At 35.6% G+C, this 21,788-nt stretch overlaps 1 long non-coding RNA gene across 1 annotated transcript; it reads left to right on the top strand.

Moving 5' to 3' along the window:
- Positions 1-2,011: 2,011 nt before the first annotated feature.
- On the top strand, positions 2,012-20,640 carry LOC121875531. The gene is made up of 3 exons (XR_006090626.1): positions 2,012-2,247; positions 3,737-3,928; positions 20,282-20,640. It is a non-coding gene; the product is annotated as an uncharacterized LOC121875531 (long non-coding RNA).
- The last annotated feature ends 1,148 nt before the right edge of the window (positions 20,641-21,788 follow it).

Genomic DNA, 21,788 nt, shown 5'->3' with positions numbered 1-21,788 from the left:
GTCCTTCAAAATTGTTGATATCGTCGAGTGAGAGAAGCCTAGGTTGCGTGAAATGGTTGCTACCGTTTTTCCATTTTCACATTGCATTATTAACTTCATTTTCTTCTCAAAAGTAATTGACTGTCTCCTTTTCTTCTGAGCACCACCAGAACTCTCATTTCTACGCTTGCCAGTCATTCTAAAGCAGGGGTTCTCAACCAGGGGGGAATTTCCCCCCTCAGGTTTTAGGGGGGGGGGGGGAACTGATACTAATATGGAAAAAATAAAGGATTTTCAGTATTATATGCATATTATTTGGAATGCACTTTTTGAGGCAGACAATCTTGGAAAGGAGGGGGGAATGACATTCTGACATATGGTGAAAGGGGTGCATGGGGCAAACAAGGTTGAGAACCACTGTTCTAAAGTGAATTAGAAACGAAAATATTGTCAGTACACAGCGCAATCACTACCGACAACAACGACAGCCAAACACCAACTGAGCGCTCTACGGTGTGGATGCTGCAGCCATGAGGCGACCCAGCCCACGCGACGCTCTCGTACGGGACCTTAACGTTTCGGTCTCGAAAATACGCTCATCATTTGAAAAAATTTTGGTACCGACTGTGGCGGTCGTGTGTGCTGGTGGTCATATGTCGAGTAGGTCGTAAGTCGAGGAATATATATATATATATATATATATATATATATATATATATATATATATATATATATATATATATATATATATATATATATATATATATATATATATACATATATATACATATATATATATATATATATATATATATATATATATATATATATATATATATATATATATATATATATATATATATATATATATATATATATGTCAGACGTTGTTAGGTATATGTGTATAATATATATATATATATATATATATATATATATATATATATATATATGTATATATATATATATATATATATATATATATATATATATATATATATATATATATATATTATATATATATATATATATATATATATATACAGGTGCTCCCTGACTTACGATGGGGTTAGGGACCCAAATCCAGGTCGTAGGTCTGAATGGTCGTAAGTCCGACATAGATAAAAAATAAATAAATAAAAAAAAAATTGCATAAAAATAAATTTTCAAAAAAAAATAAAAAAATCTACAATGAAATACAGTACAGTAAAAGTAATAAATAATAAGGAATGGATACAGTGTGACTGAGCACTTACCTTTTATGTAGTCAGCTGAATGCACTCGGGGCCCCCATAATTTTCTAATTATACATGGAGACTACATTAACTGGAAACGTTTCAGTATAGAAAATGCGCACGTCATCTGAAAAAATAAATAAATAAAAAATTTGGTCACGACTGCGGCGGTCGTATGTCTTGACGGTCGTAAGTTCAGAACAGGTCTTAAGTACCGATGGACTTATATATATATTACTATATATATATATATATATATATATATATATATATATATATATATATATATATATATATATATATATATATATATATATATATATATATATATATATATATATATATATATATATATATATATATATATATATATATATATATATATATATATATATATATATATATATATATATATATATTTATATCAGACATTATATTACAGATACAGTACTGTAGCATGTTTATGGGTTAAATTGCAGCATGAACCTTGTCGGTAGTCTATGTGAAATACAAAAGGGACATGTTTTTACATCTTAAAAAATGCTGCATGTGATTAATTATTATTTATTGTTGCTAATTTTTTTTTTCAGTTGGTATGTGTAACTATTTATGATAATGTACTTATAAGAATCTATGGTAGTGGTCACCTTGGATCTAAAATAATTTTTTTTGTGAATCTTGAAAAAAAAAATTCATGATCATATGGTTAAAGAATATTATTTAAAACCAATGAAACTGTATTATCTTAGAACATAAAATCTAATGACAAATAAGTATTTAATTATATGGACTTATAATACAAGTTTGCTTCTTGTAATTATGAATATTTTATTGGTCTAAATTGCCTTATGCATTTACAGTATACTATACAGTATAGCCACTGAACTGGACTTGTTAAAAAGGTGACTGTTTTTCCCTCCAGATTATAGAGAACTTGGAGCTGTTACAGTCGTTGTTATCGTCACACCGCAGCCGCCAGCGGGAAGTTAATGAACTACTAAATAGAGAACCATTGCTGGTGGGTGAAGGTCAGGTAAATATGTAGGGGATCTTCATAACCTTTCTTAGCATACTCCTTACAGGTAGGTCATTCACTCACCTGTGATAACTATCACTCAGAAATAAAAGATTAAAGGTGATAGTTTGCCTAAAGACATAGGGGTGTAATGAGTCAACATGCTTGTATGGTTCATTCTTTCCTCTGTGTCACTCACTTTATATTTTATATTAATATAAGCCATGGAACCTAACCCCCTATTTCTTATAAGCCTTTAGTTTTGCCAACCACAGATTTGCCAACCACAGGGTTTTTCAGGAACCTAACTGATCATAGTTGGAAAGGGACTACTGTAATCTTCTTGATGACAGTATTCAGGATCAGGTTTGGGGTCTACTGACCATATGCCGGGTTAAAGTTAGGTGTAGAAGTAATAAATGAAGATTCTAAAAATTTTCTACTGAAACTACAATTGGACTTTTAAATCATACAACTATTATTACAATCTATTGCAATAGATTGTAATAATAGGTATTTATAAGTCTAATTGTAGTGTCAGTAGAAAAATTGTTGAATGCACAAAATATTTTTATGTAAAAAATAGTTCAAGAATAATTTACAGTTGAATATTTTTCTGCAATTCTGAGTTATCAAGGGTTTACTTATATGTTATGAGTTTAGGGGACCTGGCAAGACACCCATGTTATTCCTGTAATTTTGAAATAATTTTATGTGGATGATGGAACTTTATAATTCTTTTCTCAGTTTTAAATGGGGAATGCTTCTTTGCAAGACTTGGGTCTTTACCTATATATTTGGGTGTGGTGGTTCTCTAATGTTTCAGTGAATTTTCAGAAAATGTGTTGAGTTTTTCTCAGCTCGGTGTCTCTCTGGACAGTAGGGGGAACCATTTTAGGTTACAGGGGTTGTGGGACCAGGGACCAGCTGCGAATTTCCAAATAGGTGGTAATTGACTTCATTTTTAATGGAATCATGGCTCAACCTTCATTGCTTTTCAAAATACTGTACTGTATTGTCTGAAAGCTTGCAAGGAAAGATGAGAGAACCTACTGAACACTTAATACAGTAATGAGCCAGAAAGACACTTAAATCCTGAGGGATAATATGGCTGACTGTTGCTTAAGAATGTAATAAGTATTTAGTATGATTGTTGTATAACAGGTGAATTAGAACTTATGGAGGGACTTTTGATCAACCTTTATTTATTGGTAGGATGCCTGCTGGAATATTCATGTTCTTAGGCATTTTAGTAATTTCCTGACATAGTTAAGGAAAGAGTTGTTTAACAGTTGAAACAGTTAACAATCAGTGATGAAATATAACTGTATCTATTCCTAGCTTTAATCTTAAACCAGTCAATTGGTCCAGATTTACTACATTAAAATCCTCTGTACACCATTGTTGTTTTTCTTCCACTCGGCATTAATACTTAAGTTGGTCAACATTTCATTCCTAGAACTACATATGACAAAAAATAAAAACATGGCAAATATTTTTATTCTAGAGTGACAGTGACTCTCAAGAAACACCAAGGGGTAGAGGGAGGAGCTCTCGTGAAGCACCAGATGGTGAAGAATCAGCAAGGGGTGCTTCCAAACGCTCTCAGAGTCTGGTGCGTCAGGGAACTTTTAATGTTTATGAACAAGATACAGCTGTGGCCACCATCCATGCTGCTCTGGATGCTCATCTGACCAGGGTAAACAAAGTACAGCAGTTCAGCAGCAAGTAGTGCATGACTGCAATCTCTGTTCTTGTATGTTAATCACGCACAATGTTGGTATCGCAGCTCATGGTGCCCAGGCTCACCTGTCACAGGCATTGCAGATGTCACTGCTCAAAGTGCAAAATACATTCACTGTCAATTATGCTGTGTACCTGAGCATGCCTTATTGAACTTTTATTAGCCACTTGGTTGCACTAGAATCATGGCATACCAGAGAAAATGAGATGACAGGCGCATGTGGTTAACTGTATTAGGTTTGATGTTTACATGGTAAGGAAGTTTTTAATAATATGCTGTGTGGCACAATAGATTTTGTGAATATGCTGTTGTGTACATTGAATTAGGAAGTTTAAAGGAGGACTTTTGGATTACTTGCTTTAAGTTCAACAAAATACTGTAGGAGTTTACCATCAGACCAGTTTTTTTAGTATGATGCATCAGTTATTAATATATGACTTTTTTTTTCACAGATTATCTTGTGTGTACTGTAGATATGGTCTTATTTGGGATAGAAAAATAAGCACCAGTTATATTTTTCTTGTGGGATTGTGATTGGTTGGATTGAGCAGTCCTTATATGTCTTGGCTTTGTCTCTTCTTGGCCATTTGGCTTCATCACTTATAAAATTACAAATTACAACAGAACTTAAAAACCATGAAATCAGCATCCAAAATTTTGCAGATATCTTTGTTGTGTGTAAGGTTTTGTGGCTCTTGTTCCATAATTAGTTAGGATGGACCACATCAGGGCTCACTTAATATAATAATGGTCATCATACGAAGAGCAAGTACTGCTGACCAATGTTGTACAGTTATATTGCAAATATTTTGATGTTCTAAATCATCTCATTTTAATACCATCACTCAATCACTCAGAGTACTGTCCACGTATCTGATGATTGGTGTCCACAGTTGTTCGCTCGAAAAATTTTGGGGCTGTTTTTATCAATCCTCCAAGATGTATCTGTCTGAGAACCCAGTTTTCGATTTCATTCATCCATCCTAGTCTCCGCCTTCCTCTGGCCCTCCTACCTTCAACTTTGCTCATTAATATTTGTAATTATCTCCTCATCCCTAATTATATGACTGAAGTACTGTATCTCAATTTTATTTTTCTGTACATTTCAAGTATTTCTCTTGAGGTTTTTGTTAACTTTAGTAACTTTTGCTTTTTCTTCCTGTCAGTGTAACTTTTTGTTATCATTTGCGACGTCAGCAAGAAGCACAAGGTTTCTTGGCACGATTGGGAAAACTTTTGGGTCTGTTGAATTTTGCCACAATAGTGGTTCCATTGGGAAAGTTAAGGAAAAAGCAACTATCTCATCTGGGCTCGAAGTTGCTTCGCAGAAACAGAAATGTTGCTTCTTCTCTCCATATTCAGATAAAGAATCATCTGTTATGGTGGACAAACTGGGACAATCTAATCGGTCCCTCTCCCTGGGTTCCGCCTCAAACAGGTTTGGTTGTTTGTACGGATGCATCCAAAATAGGATGGGGATACCATTCTTCAAAAGGGGAATTCAGTCAAGGGAAGTGTAGCAACTTCCTTTGGGACAAACACATAAATATAAAAGAATTAGCAAAGGTCCTATTCTTTTAGTCGGCAAACCCAAATTTACAAAATATGACGCTCCTGTTTGCCATGGACAACAAAAGGCAGTGTTTTGTCTCAATCATCAAGGGTCAACAGGGTCTTGGCCCCTTCTACAACTGTCAGAAAAAATTTTCAGTATTTGTGCAACACAAACACTTTACCTCAAAGCAACTTATATACCGGGAGTGCAAAACAATTGGGCAGATGTGCTGTCCCGTCTCCGGCCTGTATCGACAGAAACAGAATGGTCCCTAAAGGTATAGAAGTTCAAGAGTCTAGTGAAGAAGTTTGGAACTCCACAGATAGATCTGTTTGCCTCCCTAACAAATCACAAGATGCCAATTTATGCATCTCTGGAAGGGTCAAATATTTATCAAGTTAACAACTCCAGATTCATTATCGGAAACAGTTGTGTTAGAATTTTTAGAATTTCTGTTCAGAGTTAAAGGCCTGCAAGGATCGACAATTGCATCTTATAAATCAGCGTTGGTTGACCCTCTGGCTTGGGGTCTTAATATTACTTTGAACCCAAGGATTTATCAAATACTAAGATCGTCCTTTTTCATTCAGAGACCTCCTCAACCCACGAGAATCCCGCCTTGGTCTCTGGAAAAAGTTACTAATCTTCTTATGGGGCCTAATTACAATATAAATCTGAACAGGGATAAATTACTCCAGAAGGCTGCTTTCCTTCTAGCAATAGCAACGGGTATGAGAATCAGTGAACTGATTTCAATTTCCAATAATCCATCATTATTGGTATTTTCTGACGAGGATGTTATCCTTTTTCCTACGGAGATCCTAAGAAAAAAATGAAAGGGAAGATTTCCAAGCTCAACCTATTAGGATAAAACGCCTAATGGATGAAACAAGGGTTCCTCACATATTGTGCCCAGTTAAAAATCTTCAGGAATGGTTAACCAGATTCCCTAATCGAGGCCCTTATGTTTTCTCATCAAGGGATGGTAAGAAATGATCTCCTAGTCAATTGACAAAATCCTTATCTCAATTAGTGAATCAAGCAGACCCTGGCAAGAAATTTTTGGCACATGACACTAGGAAATATGAAGGGTCTGTGGCCTTTAATAACAGAATGAATGTTTCACTTGGGTCTGGTTAGGTTAGGTTTTATTTCAGACTCCACAAAGAGAACAGGCCACATACTGTGTACAAATAATTTTGGGGGGGATTTTTACTACAAAATCAATAATACAAACAAATTACTGTAACATACTCACATATTAATGTTTTGTCATGTTGCTATTGGCCTTCAAACAATTTGTAGTTGCCTGGGCTTACTATCACTGAGTCACCCACATGTTCTGAATGCGACTGTGTTTTATATAATTCCACATTCTTAATTGAAGTTAAATTTGGCAAGTTTCCTGACCAATTTCAACACTTCAATGTTATTGTCACATAACCATTGCATAAAATACTGTATTGGGTCCCATGGATGTTGTGAAAATGCAGAAAATGATCCTCTATAACTTTCTGGTATCTGTGTTCATTGTAGTGTTTATGACGAGGAAACATAAACCTCCCAGCCCACCTGTTCACTAAAACAGCCCTAAACCCTGATGCTATCACTGTGCTCCATTGTCTTCTGTGTACAGTACTGTATTGTGATTATCACACCAGCTGACACTTGTCCAATCCTCAGTGTGAAGCACTTAAAGCTGCTCTCATTGGAGAACATGACCTTTCTCCAGTCCTCCACAGTCTAATCTTCATATTTTTTTGCGAATGTAAGTAGTTTCTTACGCATTACTGCAGCTACAAACAGTTTCTTGGCTGGCGTACAGGCTGTTAGGCTGAGGTCCTTCTGAAGCCAGTGTTACACCATGAGCACTAAGATGTCTGCTAGCAGGGTAGGATGATTAATCTTAAGCTGTGTGTCCTCATCACCTCTCCCTTTGACAACATGTCTACCTTTTGTTGCCTTTCTTGGGCGACCAGAGCAGGGTGTGTGGGGTGACTGAGGCTGCGAGCTTGGGCTTCCACTGAGTTTCTGTGTTCTGCTTAGCTGTCAGACATCACTAGAAAAATATCCAGCTCTCAAATGTAATAAGTTCTGGCCATGCGTTGGTGAGAATCTGGTGTATGCTACAAAATAGGTCTAGAATTATACCTAATATTTCTCAAAAGCTAGGGTCGAATTAAACATAGATAGGTTTATACACGAGTATACATATGGTATGCCATTTTAAACTTTTTGAATGCTTCCTGTCAGCAGTTCATCACAAAAAAATAGTGGCTAACAATAAACCATACCTGTGGTTATTTATATTGGTGTGCTGCATATGTCATTTGGTTTGCACAAAAAACACACTTGCCTGAGACATTGATACCAATAGCGACAAATAGCATATACACGTATTGTATTGTGTTTGAAAGTTAGGTCTTATTATCATACAATTGGTATACTGTACTTGAGTAAGTTCTCTTACTTGCCATTTTGTTTCTGGAAGGACTAACAAGATATCAAGTTTCCTATTTGTTCAGTGGTTTCATAACATGTGTGGATGACTTAAATCTCTTCCAGGATGGCTGAAAAGTGCACCATCGAATTATTGCACAGTACTTACTATAACTTTAGTATATCATATTTTGATAAGTAATACTGTACCAATAAACTAAAGTCAGTTTAAGAATGACACTAAAGCCTCATAATCCCAGATAGGCCAGACAAGCACAATAAGAATGTTCGGGTAAAGACCCAAATGTATATTAGATAAAGTTGTAACACATACTGTACTGTATACCAACTAATACACTCGTACACAAATCCACACACAAACATAAACTTGGTTAACATAATGCTTGACTGGCTTTGCTGTCAGAGATTGCCAAAAGTTCAATAAATGATTTTTGAAAGGCAGATCTTCTGTGGTAATTATAGATATTGAAGAAGCAGAGTTAGTGTGAGAATGACATGAGCGCCTTACCACCCCAAAAGGTGTGTACCTGTAGGTTGCTCAGAAGAAGAAATTAAGGATAAGTAGGCAAGAGGCATTGTTTTCTTAGTTTTCGTTTCCAGAAATGTTAATAATCTCACTGGAAGTCACATACTGTATGTTCAAGGCAGAAATGTACTGTTTTCTTGTATATAATCTACACACTTTAGAAATAATAATTGTGCCTCCCACTGAAGTAGTACAGTATTTGATTGGTGGAACAGGAGTAACCTAGTTGGATGAATGGTAAAATGGCATTTGATCTGCATCCCTTATCTTTTTATTGTTGAAGTGTGTGTAGTTAAAGAGGGGATAAGGTTTGGTAGTTATAATGAGTTTCTTTCAGTTCTTTAGTGATCTATAGCAGTTTCACTTATGCCAGCCCTCACCTGCTACAGTGAAGGGTGACTGGAATCAAGTGCAACACAGACCAGAGTCTGCTTCATTTGCTCTCATTTATTCAATGTAGCTCATTTATCAGATATGTTCTCCTATAATGTATAGTTCATCTAGTAAGGCAGTATTATATTTTTCATGTTTCTGTTACAGTGTACCTCACTTTATATGTTGCTGAATTTTGTGATTCCGGAGTTTTACTGTAGTACCGTATATCTCGGCCTACAAGACGGAATTTGAAGAAAAAAAAAATCAGCCCAAAGTTAGGGGGTCGTCTTAAGCACCAGAGATAAAATTCTTACCTCTTAAATTTTGCGGTTTAGCTGTCAAGAGTGGTGATGGAAACATGGTAAACCACTCACAAGGTCCTACCACTAATTATTTTATACTGAAACTTACATTTGGGAAGCTGGATTAAAATGAAGATTACTAGTATATTAAAATAATAAAAATGTATTATAAACCAGTCTAACATACCGTAAAAGAACAATATACCCCGGTAATAAACACAGCTGCTATCATCACCCCCCCCCCCATATGCCAGTGACGAGAAAGGGAAAGCGACCTTGACAGTGACCGCCTGTGGCTATTTTTAGCCGTCCTTGTGTTCGGAGGTGGTCAGTAATGCATATCTGTATATTTACTGATCATAATACTTATCTCCTATAAATAATTAATTAAAATTTATTTTTTTACAAAAAATATTCAGTAAATGACTGCGTTAATTCTCGAAACTACCGACAGTGGTAAATTTAGGATGAGAATGATTAACAGAAGTCACGTCATGGATTCGGAGTTTGGTCCTTAATGATCATAAATGTCTGGTCAACTTCACCTACCAGGTATAATGGTAGCCTTCCTTTTTCGCGAAACCAGTATATAAATTAAAGAAAATACTTGCAGTGTGTTTAATGTATTACAATATATTATAACTAAATAAATAAACAAATAAATCGGCAAATCTATTTCAAGTAAATGGAAATATTTTACTCACACCAACATTAGTTCCAGTTAAATAACTGACGCTTAAGTGAGTCACTAGTGTACACCAGCGGGTAAAATTTGATGCCAATACTTGAAGTGAATTGGCATTATTTTAAATAACCAACCATAAATAAATGGAAAAAAGATCAAAGGTGAAACATTATATTGTATGTATGTTGTGTTGTCAAAGGAAGAGAAACAATTGAAACTCTGCAATTGTGTGTAAATGAGGCAGTAAGATAAATCAGCAACCTAAGACTTGGTCACAATTTTCGTGATGCCATATGGAAGTAGGACCTACCATTAGACAATACTGTACATTATGCTTCCAATATCTTCCCAGGCAGTAGAATCTCCCTGTTTGGTAGCTGCCTAAAACTTTTAGTAATATTACTTTGATACAACATGATAAATTTGACAAACAATGAAAATAAACAAACAAAAGTTATTTACCAAGACCTTCTCTCTCAGAACAGAGGGTAAGAGATGGAGGGGAGATAAGACTGCTATTTATAGCCCGTCTTTGTGTAGGAAGTCGACCACACAATAAATAATTCATTTAAAATTTATATTTTTTACATAGAATATTCAGTACATGACTGCGATTGTAAAATATTGTGAATATATATATATATATATATATATATATATATATATATATATATATATATATATATATATATATATATATATATATATATATATATATATATATATATATATATATATATATATATATATATATATTTGTGTAATAAATGTATGTAGTAAGTATGTACAGTAATCTTTTTCACTCAAATCCTAATTAAACACTATTGAATTAGAATACTGTAGCTCGCTGAAGCAAGCTTATAAATTAAAGAAAATACTTCCAGTGTGTTTAATATATTACAGTATGATATAAATAAACAAATAAATCGGTAAATCCATTTTAAGTAAATGAAACAATTGTATTCGACACCGACATTAGTTCAAGTTAAATAACAAACTTTTAAGTGAGTCACTAGTGTTTACACTACACCAACCGGTAAAATTTGATGCCATTACTTGAAGTGAATTGGCTTTATTTTAAAAAACCAAGGATGTGTAAACAGCACTGGTCAATGGGATGGTTGGTAAAGGACTACTGGGTCAGTAAGCTCCCAATGGTAAGTGTCACATTTGGGGTACTGGTCTTATACAGCGAATAGGGCTCAAAAGCTACTTTTTAAATGGAAATTTTGGGGGCCGTCTTATACACCCCGTCGCCTTGTAGGCCGAGATATACGGTATAGGATCGTACAGTATAGTACAGTACAGTATAGTCTTGATTTACGCGGTCAATTGAACCCGTGAAGGTCCGCGTAAAACGAGAAACGTGTAAACGAAATAACAGAACATATGGGATTAATTGAAATAGAGACTGGGCCGACTCCCAAACTCCACTTTTTCCTACACAATACGTACCTTGTAGTAAAAATAACATCATAATTTTATGATGGTATTGACACACACATAATATCTAAATAAAAAACTACACAACTGTACAAATATAAAGGTGTTTAACACTTACGTTAGTAGAAGAGATGGGTCGGTACACGGGGATGGTGGCTGGTTCCGAGGCAGAGGGCAGATTAGTGGCCCTCCGGTGAATCACTATCACTATTCACAGAGGTTTGCAGGGCCTCCCTGACAAACCCCTCAAAGTCCACTATCACTGATTTGGGCTGGCTGTGGTTGTGGTGGGTTGCGGGCGAAGAAGTCCGTAATACTACGTTGACGACTAGCATTGATGTTGTCGTCATACATCTGGATATACGGCTCCATAAATTTCGACAGAAGGTTATTAGACACTTCACACCGATGCTTGACTGTGTCTTTGTCAAGAATGAGCTTGATTTTCTCCGCCAACTCGATTACTTCCTTCACATAACCATGGCTTGGTCCAGGTAGTTCAAGGTTTCTTGGGGGTGGTGGGGGTCCAGCGAAAGCCATTGTGAGGGGAATAGCGGGCACAAGAGAGAACAGTATACAGTGGTCCCTCGGTTAACGAGCTTAATCCGTTCTAGAAGGTTGCTTGTTAACCAAAAAACTCGCTAACCGAAACCATTGTTTCAATGGGTTTTTGGGTAATTGGTTCCAGCTCACCAAAAATTGCCTAAATTCAACAAAAAAGGTAGAAAAGCACACTTACTTTGAGGTGTGTATGTAGAAGGCTCCTGGATGATGATGATGATGATGATGATGATGATGATGGGAATTAGAATGGGGGTGGAGGAGAAGGGAGAGAGAAGGTATTGGGGTGGAAGAGAAGTCACCCCATGGCGCCATTTCACCCATAAAATTTTAGTTCTCTTGGCGTAATTCAAGATTATTTTCTTTAAATCAACACTGCACTGCATTACATATTGTCAATATGTAAAATAAATTTCAAAATGACCAATAATTTGCTTGGAAACAGAAAAAAAGCATTTAGTTTAAGAGAGTCTCAAGCAAGATGTTACCTCCACTGAAAAGACACAAAGACTGGCGCCTGTATGCTGTGTTGGCAGGCTGGATGGCATGCCACAAACTAGTGACCCTACCTTCAATTATGTTCAATAATTGTTAAAATGACTAAAAAATTTAATATTAAACTTTTAAAATTATTGAATAGTATAAACTTCTTGATATTTAGTAAAAGTGTAAGGAATTTAAGCCCTAGAACCGATTACTGTATTGGCGGACTAATACTACAGCTGGTGGACCGCCAAATGCAAGCTAAAACATGTGGAGGTCATCTCGTAAGAAACTCGTTAATCGAGGGATTGCTCGTTAACCGAAATTAAGAATCTTATGGAAGGTAACTCGTTAATCGAGGGACCACTGTACGCGGAGACTGAGAACAATGAGACTGGTCCGGCTAGGTCAGCGACTTCTTCCCTCTGGTGGCAAGGCACATCATGTTACATTAGACCAATCACAGCTAGCGGTGGAGGAGGATGCCTGGCCCAATCACAGTCCGATACGTCATATGACGTCAGCAATAACGTAAGAACGACCTAATGCGCACCCTCCCCGCGCCACTTCCCGCATAAATGATGGAATGAACCGCGTAACTTAAAATTGTCATTCTGGCAAGGTGCCGCGTAAATGACCAAACACGTAAACAAAATCCGCGTAAATCGAGACTATTCTGTATAGTACAGTAGTGCAGTTTATTTGGCATTATGTGCAGCATTTAGCTATGTAACAGTGGTGCTGCTTGTAGCTATCCTGGCTAAAGGTTCTGCTCATCACTGCCTTGGTTATTCTAGGGAGTCTTCTCTGGTCACTTTAATTTTGTGACAATACGGAATGGTTTTTTTTACAAGACCAAGCACTGTTATTGTCAGTGTTTAGAATATTATAACAGTGTAACCCCGCTTTACTCTGTCAATTGAACCCACGGAGGCCCGCGTAAAGCGGGAAACACGTAAAGTGAACAGCAGAACATATGGGATTAATTGAAATAGAGACTGGGCCGACCCCCAAACTCAACTTTTTCAGACACAATACCTACGTTGTAGTAAAAATAACATCTTAATTTTATGATGGTATGCACACACAATTAATAATTAAGAGAAATATCAATAATATTAGGTTTTTTAACACTTACATTAGTAGAAAAGATGGCTGGGCACACAGGGATGGAAGGTTGGTTCCAAGGCAGAGGGCAGATTATTGGCCCTCACCTGTATCACTTGTATCACTATCCACCACAGAGGCTTGCAGGGCCTCTTTGTCAAACCCCTCAAAGTCCATATAAGTCCTTTTCCTCACTATCACTGACTTGGTCCGGCTGTGGCGGGTGAAGAACTCGGTAATGTTTTAATGACTGGGCGACCTTGTGCGCACCCTGCCCGCGCCGCTTCCCGCGTATATGAGTAGATGCACCGCGTAAAGCGGGAATTCCGGTTCTGGCGGGGTACCGCGTAAATGTAGAAACGCGTAAAGCGGGGTATTACTGTAGTAAATTACTGTATATGAATTAATACTGTTCGTACACGAGTTGAATACTGAAAAATTATAATACAGTACTGTAGTTTCTAAATTGATTATATCCTGGTTGACAATACTGATTATATCTTCAGGGTTTATGTCTAATGAAAATAAAGAAATGTAGTCCAGTGTGTGAATGAATGGATCCATAGACAGATTTAATAACCCATTTCAGGTTGTGTTATACTGTATCTTGTACAGTATACAGTACAATATGTGAAATGTTTGTTTTGAGATTGGTAAGAGATTATATTAAATTATTGCATAGAATATATTACTGTATATCTTTTAAGAGCCAACAATAGGATTAGGTTGGATCATATTAATGTAGAAGCCACTGGGAGACTGGGGCTTGTTGTGTATTGGGTTACTGCTCACGGGATGTCGAGTGTAAGCCCAGCTGGAGCCCACTACAGATTATTTTCTCAGTAAACTGTTTACTTCTCTGAGATTAATCTACAATATATTAAAAAAAAAAAATGGGATTACTTGACGCTCTCCTCCCCGCTCCTCTTAATGTCTCCTGCTATCAGTATCACTTATTCAAGAAAATGAATTCAGTACCATATAAGCTGCTCAAAAGTAGGGAAGTCATATTACCTGGTGCCTCCTTGCAACTCAAGAGATTCATAAAAATGTGAAGATGTGAGGACGATAAGCATTTCTATGTTGTATTAATTAATAGTAAATAATTTATAGTCAAGTCACTTTTACTTGAGTAAAAGTCCCTTTATTTGTTAAGTATACTAATGAATATTTTATTTTTATTTTTTATTTGATTTTAGTAAGAAATGTTAAAAGCACAAAGAGTCAATATATACAAGTACTGAATACTCAAACAAATTGAATACAACTCATTCACTCATGTAAGTGCATAGGCACCAATGTGTGTCTTTCTGTATACAGTACTGTACTGTAGTGCAGTAAAATACAGTATTGTACAATAGATTGTGTCGGTTGGGCAAAAGGAAAATTAATAATATTTCTGGCTAATCTTAAGAGTGAAAGGATATTACTGAGGATTTCACAACTAAGAACAATAAACAAGTGTGAAAGGTCAGTGCAGTACAGTAGTACCCCGCTTAACGCGGTCAATAAAACCCACAGGGTACCGTGTTAAGTGAAAACCGCGCTAAGTGAACAACAGAACATATGGGATTAATTCCAATAGAAACTGGCCCGATCCCCAAAATCGACTTTTTCCGACACAATACCTATGTTCTAGTAAAAATAACATCTTAATTTTATGATGGTGCATGCACACAATTAATACTTAAGAGAAATAGAGAAATACAGTCGCCAAGTTAATGTCCATTCTAATAATGGACTCAACTCCCTCCCCCTCTTCTCACACTACACTGCTGGCTCTTCCCTCTCTGAGAAATTTTGGGGGGGAAACCACTAAATTTTAATAAATAATACCTCAAACTAAAGTTAGGATAATACAATTGACATTGCTGGATTCCTTGTAAGACCAGGAATATTTTGAATATAAATGTCATATATTTTGCACAAAAGATAACATATTTACTGAGAGTAAACATTATATCTAAAATTTGTATGTCTAATGCAAAATCTATGATGTTTATATTCAAAATGATCACCAAATTGTAAGAATTCCAGCAATGTAAATTATATTCTGGCCGGGTAATTTGTATGAATTTTATGAGCTAAAACAAATATCTTCAGTTAATAAAAAAAAAAATATTCTTCAAGACACTATCTGTCAATCAAAGTACCCCACCTTGCCTCCCCCCCTCTTCCAACCACGCGGTCAGTCCCAACCCTCCCCCCCACCCCCCACCAATCCTCCCTTCAAGAGATGTTGGGTGAAAAAACTAAATTTTAACATTTTGTATTAAATAATACCTCAGATTAAAGTTAGGATAATATAATTGACATTGCTGGATTCCTTGTAAGACCAGGAATATTTTGAATACAAATGTCATATATTTTGCACAAAAAATAACATATTTACTCAGAGTAAACATTATATCTAAAATTTGTATGTCTAATGCAAAATCTATGATGTTTATATTCAAAATGATCACCAAATTGTAAGAATTCCAGCAATGTAAATTATATTCTGACCGGGTAATTTGTATGAATTTTATGAGCTAAAACAAATATCTTCAGTTAAAAAAAAAAAAATATTCTTCACACGGTAACAGATGGTCGGTCGGTCCCTCCTCCCCCCCACCAACCTTGTCCCTACCAGATGTGTGGGAAAACCAGAATATTTACCTTTTTAGTAATAAATAATACCTCAAACTAAAGTTAGGATAATATAATTGACATTGCTGGATTCCTTGTAAGACCAGGAATATTTTGAATACAAATGTCATATATTTTGCACAAAAAATAACATATTTACTCAGAGTAAACCTTGTATCTAAAATTTGTATGTCTTATGCAAAATCTATGATGTTTATATTCAAAATAATCATCATATTGTAAGAATTCCAGCAATGTAAATTATATTCTGGCCGGGTAATTTGTATGAATTTTATGAGCTAAAACAGGCAGTCAGGCAGGGTGGCGGGTGGGGGGGTGGGGCGAATCTAAAAATAGCTCTCGAGCCGGACACTCACAGCGTATATGTGGAAAAAATCCACGTTAAGTGAAAGTTAGGCTCTGGCGAGGCACCGCATATATGGTAAAACGCGCTAAGCGAAACCTCGTTAAGCGGGGTAATACTGTACAGTAACTATAAGCAATAATACAGAACTTGAGTTGCTGCAAAGTTTATACTATATCTTGATTTTAATGAAAGAAAATTTAGGTGTTGTACCATGTAACATAAAAAGTACATGTAGCAATGGTCAATTGTTACATTATGTAGCAAAGGAGATAAAGAGGATACACCAGGCACATACTGTGGATGAGAGTTTTGTGATGATGGCAACATGAGAGATATTGGAGAAATGTTAAATGGGATAGGTTTTGTAGAATATATTTTAAGAACTTGAAAATCTACAACAGGGTTGAGAAAAGTTGGAACCTTTGAATGAAACTGTATAGGATTTGGTGACTGTTTACAGATGGACTGTGATGGTTGAATTTTGGATAAAGGCAATGAATGAGACGGATAACTATAAGAATTTTCTGCATTCAAGAGTGCAACCCATTCATGAAAATAATGGGCAAACTGGGCATGTCTTTAATCCTGTCTAGAAAAGAGCTAACTAATGTGGGCTGTAGAAGGGTGGAATTTTGTGCCAGGTCAGAACAAATGCAAATTACTTATTCCATAGAGGAAAATGTGAAATGTAAACTTAGGTTAGGTGAATAAGGGTAATTCAGTCTCAAAAGTCTTACAATGGGATCTGTGTACAAGTAAGGGGTTGGCAGGAGGTACTTACAGTAAAATTTTAGAAATAATATATTTTTCTTTTACAGTATTCAATCCCAAATTATTAAAAAGTAGTAAAGGCCCATATTCTTCGAGGTTTCTTAAATTGCATGATTGTAGTCTAACTTGGTATGTATAGAGATAAATTTATTATTTTATTTTTTCATTTATATACTTCTTAATGGTAGTGTTGAAAAATTATCCTCTTCATTTAAAAGTCTGAGCCTCCTGCTGCTGCCATATACTTTGTGCATTTATTCTCTCATCGTTTAGCCACAAAACCTTTCTGTTGAAGATGTTTATGAAATGTGCATTATCACAAGTGAATTTACTTTAACATAGAATTGACATTTTTCAGTAAGTGCACAAACAAGGCTTTGGTAGGCTTTGCTGAAAATTGAAGAAATTTTAAATTTTTAGAAGTGGTAGATATATTTATGAAGATGAAGAGAGTTACAGATTGAAAAGGTGGTAAAGTCACTAAACTCTCAATTTTAAATCTGCAAGTTTCGATTTGTTGAATACTAGTGTGCATCTACTGTTGGGTAGATAAGCATTCAAGCCTTTCACAAAATCACCTCGGTTTGTATTCAGCCCTATCCTCTCATAATGTTTCCTGTTTACTCGTCAAAACACTTCTCTTTCCAAATACAATATTTAATGCATGTCTTTATACTTTCCCCGTGGAAGTTTATTTCTTTGCACATATATTTTTGTACTGTTGTAATGATAAAAATTTAAATGATAATATTCCATTTGTGACAGGTCATAGTTACCATTACTATCTTGCCTGCTGTCTCAAAACTGTAGAGTAAAATTTATGAAGAGAGAGGACCATGTCAAAGGATGCAAAGTTTGGTATACTGTATATAGAAAAACTTTTGAGCCATAATAGCTATATGGAAGTAAATCGTCTATTATCAATGCTAGAGGGACAAGCAAAGTAAGAGCAATTTATGGGGAAATAGGGTGTAGGGAATATGGAATAGGTAAATTAGATGGAGGGTCAATCCGTTGTGAGGTTCGTTACTTATTCATTTACAGCAGGGGTGTCAAACTCGTGGCCATTGGAATGGTCATGTGTGGCCCGCAGGATGACAGTAAAATTTATCAGCCCATGAAATTTTATAGAAATAAATATGAAGGAAAAAAATGCAGATATGAATGAGTCAGTAAATTCCGAAATGATCTTTACATCATTGTGGCAATAATTGAATTTACTGTATATTGAGCTCTTAAGTTTCAAAACACAATGGAATTCTATAATATATTGTAGCCGTATAATGCATATACAGTATAGTACAGCTCCTCCCCGACTTACGACGGGGTTAGGGACCCAAATCCAGGTCATAAGTCGAAATGGTCGTAAGTCGAAAATGCTTAAATAATACATAGAAAATCTAAAATGGGTGTCTCTTTTTCTTCTCAGCACCACAAAACTCTCACTTTTAAGCTTGCCAGCCATTTTAAAGTGAATTACAAACGAAAATTTTGTCTGTGTACTGAAGTTGGGACTCGAAAATACGTAATCTGACAAAATTTGGGTGAGGCAGGTCGTAAGTCGGGGAGCAGCTGTATATGCCTTTTCCTATCCTACTACAATATTAGCGTTAATCATGTTTATTAAGTAAAATAATTTTACATTCTTAAGATCAGACAAACCCATATGAGGTATTCCTGGTAGACCAGGTAAGGCAAAGTGTGAAGCTGTAAACTTCAATCCTGCAAATATGTGATATGGCACTTGTGTTGGCCCTGAAGAGGGTAACTAAAATAAGAATTGGCCCTCGAAAGGTTTTGAGTTTGACACCACTGATTTACAGTATTCCCAATTATATTACTAAAGTAAAACTGTATAATTAAGTGACTCTTATAGCAAGTATTACCAACACTTAAGAGTTACATCATGCTGCTAATCTCAATGAACCTGTGTTATAATATGATTTTATATTTAATATAAGAATTACTGTAAGATTTGTTACCATTATGCTACCCTTCTACTTAATCCCACAGGTAGTTCTGCTATAACGCGATAATTGTGTTCTTGTAAAATATCGTGTTATAGAAAATCGCGTAATAGAAATAACAGGGCTTATGGAGAAAATAGGGTTAGGTGCAGATTACTCGAAATTGAAAAAATTTAGTAGTTAGCCTAACACAAAGGATAGCACAGTCTAAATAAATGTTACATTCATATCTAATAATGAAATCATACAGTAAATGTAACACTTTACCTTGAAAAAATATGAATGTAACTTGATGGGGGAGAAGGGTGATTTTGAGGTTGATAACATCGAGCTTCTCTTCAAGTGTTATATCCTTTCTTTTACGATCATCACCGGGAATTCTATCACCAGAACGCTTCTTGGAGATATTCTTCTTTACCATATTCACAATTAATACCACAAAATTGGAGAAATAGTAAGCAAAAATCGCGTTATAGCAAACAAGCATTCGCGTTATACAAATATCGTTCCTAATTCATAAATCGCGTTAGAGCAAATTCGCGTTATCAAAACACGCGTTATAGCAGAACTCACTGCATTTGTTCATTTCATCATTTCTGTGAATTGACTGATTCAATCAAATAGTGCTTCATATCAGTATTAAGTAAATGAATAAGGTTCATGAGCATATCTTTATAAATTAGATTATTCAATGAACAGTAGTTTTGAAATTACGTAGTATTGTGGAATATGCAACTGAGGTTCATTACAGGAAAATGTGAGGGTCGTTATCGTGCAGTTACCATTTCTTTTACATTAATTTTAACTGGGAATAACTTATAAAGTACAGTACATTGCAGCAATATAAATACATGTATTGAATTGTGAAAAGTTTCTGTATTACAATGTTTTAAATTATAGCCCAAAGACAGACAGACAGGTGTAGCTTTTTTATTTTCACAATTATAACACAGAATACTACTGACATTCCAATGATCAAAACTCAGTATTTATAAACTATGAATACTGTATATACTCTCCATATCCATATACAGTCCATTGCGAATACATTAAGTGATGTGTCAAATATAATTTACAGACGAAATGTGTGTGAAGGACGTTACTACTGCAGCAGTAACCAGGGCCGGATTTACCTACTTGTGGGCCCCAGGCCAAACTCATCAGTGGGCCCCCATATTTATAGAAATGTTTGCATGTTTCAAAAAAAAAAAAAAAAAAATGTCATCAAATATTACATAAAATCATAATATTATAATGTAAGAAATGAGAATTTCAACAAATGTGACACATCATTTCTTTTAATCAAATTAGTTCTATATCATGTACATCTTATATATGGGAAAAATTAAAGAAATATACTTGAAGAATAATCAATTTTGCAAGCACATGAAGTACAGCAAACTGTGTGAATTTCAAAATAAATTCTTCCTACTTTTTTTCATGGACAATTTGTCAATGATACTGTTTTTGTCAAGAGATTGTAGGAGCCCAGATTCAATGCATAATAATGAAAGTGAGTTTAATCTGGTTTGTCCCATGGTAGACCTCAGGTGATTTTTCACCCTAGATAGAGTAGAGAAAGACCTCTCTCCTTCACAATTTGTAATAGGGATGGTAAGGAAAATTCTTACCAAGATACTGTTTGGAATGGCAGTTGTCAAAATACCATCTTTGGACCTCAGCAAAGTGGAGATGTTTGTCACTGACCTGTGAGATTCAGAAGACAAAATGTCTTTAAATTGCAAAAACTCATCTAGAACAGATGCTTCCAGGTCACCGGAATAGGTACTGACAACCAATTCCAGTTGGGCTTTAAGATCATCATATTTCATACTGTCATACTCCGTTAAGAAGGTAAACAGCTTCTTTATTTCTGAGTACGCATTCACTCTGTGCTCTAATTCATTCCTAAGGCAATCTAATATGGTGTAGAAATTGTCCACCTTGAACTTCTCACGTGGATCAAGTTGAGTTTCAGTGCCAACTGATTCAGCAAAGAAATGTTTTCTCTTTTTTGTTCGTTTTGTTGTCTCTGTGTAGACAGGCTCAGCAAAAGCCCTAACCTGATAACTTCTATTTCATCAAACTGATCCTGTCTCATTTCTGAGATGAAGGAGATCAAACTCTCATACAGTTTCACAACTGACAGAAGGTCGGTCTCAACTTTTTGAAGTGGCTGGTTGCATTAAACCTTGTTAAGATTTTATACCATAATACAGTAAGAAATGCTGTTTCAAATGCTTCCATTTGTCTTATGAGGCCTTCAACTTCAAGCTTTGTAGCCACAATTTGTCTACTGTCAGAAGATATGTTCTCCAGTGCTGACTTTATCTCAAGGTACTGTAAAAACACTGCTTTAACAGCATCAGCCCTCGCACTCCAGCGAGTTTCTGAAAGGGATTTCACTACAATCCCTTCAGCAGGTAGTGCAGCTTACAAGTGATCTCATCTATATGTGGAGGCTGAGAAGAAGTTGTATAAGGCTTGCAAATATCTGGAATATGAAACAGACCCAAGGCAACTGCTGGCAGCTGATGTTCCTACAAGGTTCAAGGAGTGACCTGCACAAGGGACATAATATGCCA

Source organism: Homarus americanus, unplaced genomic scaffold (assembly GCF_018991925.1).
Source record: "Homarus americanus isolate GMGI-L3 unplaced genomic scaffold, GMGI_Hamer_2.0 scaffold44579, whole genome shotgun sequence".
NCBI lineage: Eukaryota > Metazoa > Arthropoda > Malacostraca > Decapoda > Nephropidae > Homarus > Homarus americanus.
The sequence above is the reverse complement of the archived record's forward strand: the minus strand, read 5'-3'. Positions and strand labels throughout refer to the sequence as shown.